Source organism: Sander vitreus, chromosome 11 (genome assembly GCF_031162955.1).
Source record: "Sander vitreus isolate 19-12246 chromosome 11, sanVit1, whole genome shotgun sequence".
NCBI lineage: Eukaryota > Metazoa > Chordata > Actinopteri > Perciformes > Percidae > Sander > Sander vitreus.
The window spans coordinates 17,431,654-17,441,999 of NC_135865.1; positions in this window are offsets into that span (position 1 = coordinate 17,431,654).

Consider the following 10,346-nt stretch of genomic DNA (forward strand, 5'->3'; position numbering starts at 1 on the left):
GTGTCATAAAATGTAAGATTTTGACGTGGCCTCCAAATCAGGTAATATAGCAGGATCCACCTTAAGGCCCTTCTCATGCAAGTGAATATTGAAGTTTAGTGGTGCATATGATAGTCCCATATTGTCACAAACCAATGTGAACCTGCAGCTTTTTGGGCACCTGAGGATCTGGGGGCCTGATACAGGATTTAGACAAAATAAAAGCAATACCTGTACAATACAATGTAATCCAATACAATAGCAGCACATTCTACCTTTGTGAGGCTTATATTATCTTCACTTGTGTTCAACTTACTGAGTGTGACAGATACACCAACTCAACACATGTTCCAGGCCCTGGTTTATGATGTTGTTGCATTTTGTGGACAAAACATGACCATAACATGAAAAAAAAAAAAATAAATAAACATTGCTGCAAATGTGTAGTTAAATCAACACTGAACAAAAACTGAACAGTATTTTTTTTTAACAGGCATTATATTTGATTAGATTTTGGTATAGGTAACCTTGTAAGTTAAAAATGAAATGCTGAAATGCCATCCAAACAAAGATCTTTCTTTGTTTTGAGTCAGTCTGTTGAGGTCAAACTCCTATACAACATGCCATAAGCAAGCTCTGCTGAAAGTGCCTGTATGATGAGCTCTCTACATAATATCCTGAAACTTTCCTAAAAAAAAAAGGAAATGAAGGAACATTGCAATATTAGCCTAACTTAGTTTAGGCCTAAACCAATGCAGTGCCTTCTTCCTGTCACTTGTCTGTGCTAGTGCACTGTAACCATGTGGACACTGTTTAGTGCAAGCAGCCCATGGCATCATAGTGTTATGAACCTTTAATGTATAAAGATATAGTAGGCCACCAAAAGAGAGCGAAACGACGCCTTCGGAAATGTTGCATTTGCCATTCTGTTTATGACACCTATTTCTTTTCCATTAGTGTGGAGATATTGAGAAAAAACCCAGATAAGCTAAAAAATAAATGGCTGAGTTCTGACTCAAATTATAGCTATGGGAGGATTATTTTAAAGGGCCGTAAGTGGGAGATACAATTTGATTGCATCATTGTGCTGTATGGCTCATTTTCTTTATTTAAGGTCTCAACAAAATGGTCGGCTTCTCTTTAACACAGCAGAGATGCAGAATGTTTACTCAGTGAGTCATCACAGACATCCCATCATTTTCAGGAGATTGTAGGCTATAGTCTGAGATTCAAACACGTGAGGAGCTCATGTTTCTGCCTCCCTGGTGTAGATGCATTTGGTGCAGAAGTGAAAAAAACATTTGTCTCTTGAAATCTGAGATGTTAAGACCAAAACACAATTTCCAATTCCTTTAGTAGAGTGCAACTATATCAGATTGGTAACTGTTATTATTCCTCCGATTACCATCTTCACATTTGATAGCACATCTTCTCTAGACTGAAGGGGAAAAATGGGAGTAATGGTGGGCGGAAAATGCAATCTAGGTGTCAGACAAGCACTTGATTAACCACTTACAGAAACAGTCTCTGCGTCAGGGCAAGGCCATGCCATCTCACATTTCCACTCAGCCTGATCCTTCAAACATTACAGGCCACAAGGTATTGATTTTTCATTCTTCTCAATATCCCTTTGCCGTTAATAGAATTTACCCCAGACTATCAATGTATCAAGGAGGCCTCCCCTCCCCTTACAGTACTGCCAGGATCTTCTAACCCACAAAGAGGGCACACTCGATGCTCGCCCTCCATTAGCTCCAGTTTTGAGTATCTACCTGAGAGAGAAGACATGGAAATTGACAATACAGGCAACAATATAATTTGCGTTAGCAGCAGTTTGGACAAAAACCAAGAGCAGCACAGGTAAGTCTGAGGCTGTTAAACTTCTTTATTTTCCCACAAATGTCAAACTGATTGACAAAAGAGACGTTCAGTGAAGGGAAATTTACGATATTTAGGATTAAAACATGTTGGTCCCCCACCCTTCTGTATTATATTTTACAGGAATTGGTGTAACATATCTAACCTATGACTGCACTAGTATAGATTGTGGACCGTAAGTTTTTCCTTTAAGTTCATTTGAAAAGATATTTAGTCTGTTTAGGTATAACAATGTAACTAAAACTAAACTATAACTATATAAAATATGATACAGTTAAAAAATAAATACTGTTGGGTTTTTTTTAGGACTGGGGTACAAAAACTAATAAAATGAACTAACTTCTCTAAAAAAAATTCTGTAGTAATAGATGACTGAAATATGTAGTGATTTTCCATTCTACCATGGTCACATGCAAAAACCAATTATCTTCCATATTGTCAGGCTAATAATTATCGTAATCCATGGCATTACAAATGATGCGTGTTCTCACAGATGCTGGCTGATAGGCTTGGAGCCCAGCCTGCGGCAACACAGTGCTTCTGATTCAAGTGACAACATCAGCTTGGTGACCTTAGCAGCTTTCCATGGGCACATCGATTTTTCTCCCACATTACAGATAATTGCTAGATACTGTGAAACCTATCCTCCCTGGCCAGCAGGGAGGAGCTTCTGCAGTGTGTTGACACGAGAGTAGCTATCTGATTTGAGGAATGTGATATCCTGCAATCTCATTGACTGCGATTGACTTTTGTGTACTTCCTGTCTATGGTATGAGTATATTTAACAGCTTATCAGAAGAGTTGTTTTCATGCCTGTTGGGGTTGTTAGTGTTCTATTCTCCTGACAGTTAATTGTGACCAAGAAAATATAATGATTAATGATATTCGGAAAAAAGTTTAATTAAATAGTGGACTTTCATGTTAATGTTTGATTGAAACAACAAGAACACATTTCAGACTTCAATGAGAGCAATGGCTTTGTCCAACTCCTTTAATGGCTTTTCAACTTGCTTAATTAATTATGATTAATGACCTATTTGGCATTCTTCTGCGATGGCAAAAAAGATAATTATCCCTATTCAGATTTGTAGCCAAATAGTTTAAATCACATTATTGGAATGAATGCAGTCGACAGCATAACAAATACTTCCATAACATTTAGTGAGGGCCAAGCAGTAGCTCTTATTATATTAATATGAGTTTTCCTGTTCTGCATGGAGCGACTCTCATCATTTTATGCAAATAACTGCATCTAGTGTTTGTTCTGCTCCATAAAGTAATGAAAAAGTCACTTCCTTCCTGTTATTATGTAATGCACATATTTGCTTTGATGGACTCAAAATGAACTTGTACCTTTTACATGTGGAAATAACTGCATCTTTTGCTTTTGCGTCATTATTTATCAGTTATTTCAGAGCATTGGGATGTTTTTGTTAAATTTGCCCTTAAAAGGGTATTTGAGTATTTTCCCATGTATTTGTGTGTGAACAAAAATCTTTGAAATTGGTCTAGTCTTAAGCGAGAACGTTGTAACCGGCAGCCACGAACCAGGGTGCAATGTAACCCTATATGGCAAATGCTCACTGTCAATTTCCATCCACTAACAGTGGTTTGTTTTTGCCACTGACAGGCTCAGATTGTTATTGTAAGTGTCTGACTATGTTATGGAAAGATGGAGAAGTTGCTGATATCTTGCCATGCTTTTGTGTGTAACTGATGTCAGGTCAACACAGTAACTTTAGCTTATAGCATTAGCTTACCTCAGCTCTGTCTGCAGCTCTCTTCTCTCTCTCTCTATCACTCTCCTGTTCACTCTTGGAACAGCTTTAGTATAGCATTTCTTTTCCTCTTTGGCTGGCAGTGACCTCCCGTTCCAATTGCTCTCTGCAGACGTTCTACAAGGCGCAGTGTATGGACCTGAGTGTTAGGATCCATTTGGAGCTGTACAGCACAACTAGCCACAACTTCAGCTGTTCATATCCAAAAGTAACGTCTAGCTGCGTAAAGTGTAGCTCGACATTTTGTTGGCGCAATTCGGAAATGCACAATTGAAAATCTTATAGACATCGCAAACCTACGCTGTCTGTACTCCAAAACAACAAACTCCCAGGAACTCCTGTCTCCCTACTCCTGTTTCACACCACTGTCTTCCGGCAACAAATCACCTCGCGAGATTTCAGAAGAAGACTTCACCATATTCCCATAATGTAGTCAGACACTTATAATAATCTTAGTCTGTCAGTGGAAAAAACAGCACTTTGAGTGGATGGAAATTGGCAGTGTGCAATGGCCCAATAGAATTCCATTGAAGCCCGGTTCGCAGCTGCCGTTTATAGCCTTCTCACTCAATACTGGACCAATTTCAAAGATTTTTGTTCACATAGATAAAAATGCATGTGGAAATAGGGTTCAGTTAGAAAAATATTGAAATTCCCCTTTTAAGTGCATTTTACTAATTGATCAGAAATTCAGAACTGTATGTTGCATCCTATAAGCTGTCAAAGCAATTTTGCAAATAAGCACGCAGCGTCACATTGTTCCAAGGAAACAAATGAGCCATCCACCCACACACAGTGAACAGCAAATTATATCAGATGAGTCTTAGAACAAACATTGCGTATCATCATCTTAAATCATCACTGTCTTGACCCCAAGACAACATGCTAAATGTGATTCTCAGTTGTGTACACTGTGCAGGGGTATTGCACTGTGAACATCCCCTGTCCCCACACTAAGTGGTGCGACCTGTGTGTCACGGAAAAAACAGGCCACTGATGCAGCGCACTGTGACCCAGGGGCGAGTGATAGGCCACATGATTGGATGGATGCACAGTACTTATCTCACAGAAAGGTCTGCTTTTGTCTGCTTAAACCTCACACAGCGCTCCATTGTGGCCATATGGCCTTGCACAGCTACTGTATATGCATACAGAGAAACAGGGTGCGCAATTTTCACAGTGCACAATTGACAAAAACAATAGCATGTTTCTGTACATACTGTATATAGCAAGAAATGCTGTGATGAAAAACACTGTCTTTGTTGTTATATAGGAAGCTGAACTTTCAGTTCTCATAGGCTGCTGTGTGTACATGGCATGGGATGTGTTATGCAAGCAGTTCTATTTGCTTGCAGAGGCAAAGACACGTGCCTCGGTTCATAACTAATGGAAGACTGTGTATGCCATTCATGCATCACAGAGTCTGCATGGTATAATCCAGCATGAACTATCATGATGTTCAGATACCATGGCTTTATGGGAGAATGCCCTAAAAAACAAAGAATTACTAAATATGAAATGTACTGTATTTATTAGGTTAAACATCACAGTATGACAAGCTGCATTATATGGCATTAGATGTGTGCACAATACATTGAAAAACTGAATGATAAAATGACCTGATGCTACTGTATAACATTTAGGTTAAGGTCTAATTCTGTGGTTTATATAGGATTTAGGTTTGGCTCTGTTAAGGATGACAGTTGGCAGACAGATAGTGATAGAGTTTGGATTATGGTTGAAGCTTAATTTTAAGCTCTCATGGATGATAAAACACATGGCATTTCCAAATGCATCGTACATGGATCAGATTCATATTTCAGATTGAGATTTCGTTGTGTGCTGAAATGTTGTAAATAATACCATTGAGATAAAACTTTGTTTGTTTCAGCTGTTGGAAACACTCAATTAGTTTTAAACTCTCTTGCTATGACCATGAAATATGAAATAGGAAAACACCAAAGGTGAATTTCACCCAAAACAGAACATGTTTCCACAAGAGCCTTGCTCATTGAGGCAGCCTTAACCAGCACAGCAACCCATTGGAGTCCAGCTGTTCAGCATTGATCCCTCTGTGTTTTCTGACGCACTGGCCCGGAATGTGATGTTATTTCATTACTGAGGCAGAGGCGACAAGCTCGGTCTCCTCCCCCAGGGCACCAGCCACTCACTTGGACAGGGGTACTGTATGTAATCGTAACTGAATGGCTTAGTCAGACAAGCTCAGTTGCCTATGGAAAGTCCAAATCCAGCAGGAAGAAAGTTTACAGTCAGGAGGAAGGTTGGGAACACACATTAGTGAAAGAGGCTTGAAGGGCCTGGACAGGAAAAACAGAAACAAGTACTGCATTAAAGACCTGTCATCAGCAATGGACCCAGAGGACAAAGAACTCGGCGTCTTCACTGTCATTCAGTGAGTAGTGTGCTGTGGATTGGTGTTCTGTGCTTACTTTATAATTTAGTCAGAGCTGATTACTCACAACTGTCATATCTCTACGATGAGAGCACTAATGGTAGTTGTCGCACAAAAAGTCTTGATTGTTAAGACCGTATATGTATTAGAAGGTAACAGCGACAGTTTAGCTTTCAGCCTAACATCAGTCATTTTGATAAGAAGTAATGAGTGACTCAAGTAGTGCTTTTGGAAAACAGAGAATTGATTTTGTGTTTGTCATTGTGATGCGGATTGCTGACTGCTGGTCGTGGGTTACCCAACTTATTCTTTACCACTGCATCGCAGTAATGATGTATTGTGTGTGTTCCACAGGGATTGGCAAGCTTTTTCTTTGAGATTCACAGCCTTTCAAAATAATTGGTGTTTACAACTTTCCCAAGAACTCTTCCTTTTATATCTTTGTACCTCAGTGACAGTAGCATGCTGAAACGGTTGAGGCCTTTTTCACAGCCACATTTTGACATGTCATGGTAAGAAAAGCACAGCTGTAATTAATAACTGTTGATGACTGCATTCCATTTAGATATGTCAGTTCAATGATCCTGTTATTGTGCATGCTCACACACTGGCTTGGCCTACTTAAATGGAACAGGGCAATCAATAAATGTATTAGTAACACAGGTGCTTATCAGGGGCGCAACTACCCAGTGTCAGAAAAAAAAAGTGTACATCATGTATGGGATTTAAATAATAATGGTTTATTTTAAAGTATATCAGCGACGTTAACGGTCGCCCGGTTGCCCTTGGCAACCAAATTGTGACAACTGGCAACCTAATCATCACCCCTGGTTGATGTGATTTGAGCGGTGAGTGGCTTTCTATCTCTGTCTGCACTATTTCCCCCCAAAAAAGGACACAGTGAATAGGTTGGTCAACAGAACTTCAAACCATACTGGACATTTAGTTTTGTGTGGTCTAATAGAACTCCTACCTGATGTCATCACTGGTCTCATCTCTACGTGATGCCATCGCCGACCTCATGTCTGTCTCATTCACTCCTTGCCTGTCTTCTTCTCCACTAAGACATAATGTCAAACAAACATTATGTAATAGATTTGGTTGACTGCTCCTCAGATCTCTGCATGGTAAATCGAGACAGCTAACTAGACTATCTGTCCAATCTTCTCTCACACAACTATTTTACAGCGGCTCCGTGCAGAGCTTAGCGCCGCCCATGACGATTGTTATTGGTTAAAAGAAATGCCAATAAACCGGAGCACGTTTTTCTCCCATGCCGAATTGCTATCTGGACTAGCTATACCCTCATCCGCTCCGCAGCGTGTGGATGGTCTCGCAAAGCGAGACTAGGCCAAAATAGACTGGCTAATGTCCATGTTGTAGCCGGCTTCCTGCCCAGTGCACGCTGGGAGAGGCTTGAGCCCACATGAACAGGATAAGATGGTTGTAGAAGATGAATGGATGGATGAATGTACCAAATGTGGCCTGCCAATGAGGCACATGAAAATGTCTGATAGCCTGCATGTTAACCAGGCACATAGCACCTCTAGGTGTCGAGCATCTTGGCAGTATCCCCATTATGTTTTATTCACTCCACACAGAATAGGCTACAGCCTCCCAGTGTTACTTTGAACTTTATCAGCAGGTTTAGTGAAACTGGCAAACCAAATCCATAATCTTTTTTAAAGGTACCGTAACTCAGCCAGGTAACACTTAAGGTAATCACTTCTTATCCCAATTAGTCACACCACTGAATATTCATGGCAAAACATCGTTCAGATCTTTTAAACTCCCCTACTAAAGGCTGTTTAATTCAGTGAATAAATCAGACGGCATAATCACTGGTATAATTAGTGTCACACTAACAGGTTGGGAAAGTTGAGGTAACGAGGTGGCTCATGGGCAGAAGCATGTTGACAAACACACAAACAGACAAAACGCAGGGGATGACACAGTTAACTTTGGTTTCTGAGGCCCGTTTGCTGTTGTGACCGCTGACACACATCTGGTTTGAGGTCCAAGGGCCATTAATGCTAAGTTGTTATCAGAGGGCAGTAAAAGCTAAAAAGTCACTTTACTGTACTGAAGTCTATAATGTTGCTCGATCTGCAACACTAAACATGAAAACATGATCGCACAGTCCCATTCTGTGGACATTCCCAGATAAAATGTAGTGTTGTGATGCTTTACAGCATTGAGCATGTATGCCCTTGCTATCCATCATGGTTAGCAATTCATGCAAAGTGGTCATGCTCTGCTAATTTAACCTTTAAAGGTAAGCAATGTGATTCAAAGGCAGGACTTGCACAATTTGAGCACTGCTGGGTTTTAACTGGCCAAGTGCGCCAGAATCACTGAAATCAGCTGTTTTAAAAGGGACTCAGAGAGAGAGAGGAGAGTTAGGGATCAGCAGGGCAGCTGGGTTTTGTCAGTCAAAGCTTCAGCCATAGTCTCCTTAGATCGCGCTCCTGTCTGACCCTAATATCCTCTGCCACTCATGTTGGCCTCTGGGCCGCAAGCCCAAATGGACAAACATAACTGTCCAGAAATACGCTGAGTCTCTCAATCCTCCCACCACAGGACACTGCGGTTGCGTTTGTAGCAAATTGTCGGACATGTTCTCCTTGCTCATCAGTGCATTCTTGAAGTCTTGCGTGTACTCCACAAAAAAGGCTGCCTGTCAGCCTTCCAGGCATATGTCATCAGCTAAACTGTTGTGTTTCAGAATGTGATTAACATAATAATTCACTCCACTTTCTTTTTTTTAAATAATTGGATCAAAAATCCCTTCACAGGTTCAAAAAGTTTAAGTAAAATCTGTCAGAGACAATCCTGAGCTTCACCTTTTTACCTATCTAGTTGCTTCTTTTATATGGCAGCAAACACATCTGAGCCTGAGTGGAAGTGACAACATTCTTTATTGCATGTATCACTCTAAGCAAAGGCACATTGACTCACCCTGCAGAGCCTTACAAGTTGTGGCATTTTAATATAGGAAGGTTGTTTCTCGGCTGTGGAAGCAGTAACAAATCGTAGCAAGAAATTCCTCAACCAGTATTTGTATTTATTTATCCATTACTACCTGACATTTCTATTGATTAGACTGTTTATTATTCTGCCAAGACCCCAGCAGAGATTCACACTGAATATAGATAGGTAGAAGAATATCTCTTTTTAAACTCTTTTTAAGTTGTATTGTGTTGTATATTGTTTCCTCAGTTTATTGACTTGTTGAGCTATATTTATTGATGCCAGTAAATGTATTCAAACAGCCTTTTCTAGCTGTGTAGTTCCTGTAGGCGCATCAAGGATCAGGATAACAGAGTAAATTGTCTGTATTACTGTGAGAAGTAACAATTAACAGTATCAAACCTGCCTGAGCCACATGAAGACATATCAAACCTTCCTTGAAACAGAGACGAGGCTAATTGGCCCTTTTTTACGACAGAGGTGCCTCATCTGTGGTGTTTGATGTGTTATGAAGAGTGATTCTGCCTCTTTGGGATAATAGTGATTCTTCATGTGGTGATGGGGCTGAAATTGGGAGTTACCCTTTGCCGAATTACATGTGGTTTAAATTTTCAGGGCTCTCCTGCTCATTTATCAGTTTAATAGCATTTTGAAAGTACCTGACATGAAATAGAAAGCCCCAAACACATTGAAATTGCCCTACATCTTGAAGTAGTAAATATATGAAAATGTATGTATTTCGATCAAAAGAATATCACAGAGGAAATGAGATGCTTGAAGCATCTATTAACATGCCGACTGTGAATCACAACAGCCCTCATCTTCTCCCCTTTGGACATTGATTAATCACACACATCTTATTATCTACTATGGTATTCCATTCTGCATATGTGGATCCAACAATCCTGATCTTCTTTTGACACCTTGTCAACAGCTTTGTATGTGTTGGGAGGATGGTTAAAATGTTTGGAGACCTTTCATGAATGGCCTCATTGATTGGAAAGCAAGTTTTGAAAGGGTCAAAACAAATGCAGTGTACAGTATGGGCATCCTAATGTGCAGCTGTGAGGCAGAGACCTCAGCTGGGGAGGGGGACACATTAAGTCCTCATGCATCTCCAGCTGCTCTCACTGCTCCTCTGTTGCTTTTGAACTCACATTATGAGTGCATCATGCAGTGTGTCTCTGTCATCTCTCTCATCCTTTTCCTCCTTTTTGGAAACACACCACATGGTTGAGGATTGATGAGGCTAGCCTTTGGGGAATTCTTGGAAGCTGGCTGCATTCTTGAGTAGTAATTATTGTGGCCCTTGCTACCATACACACACA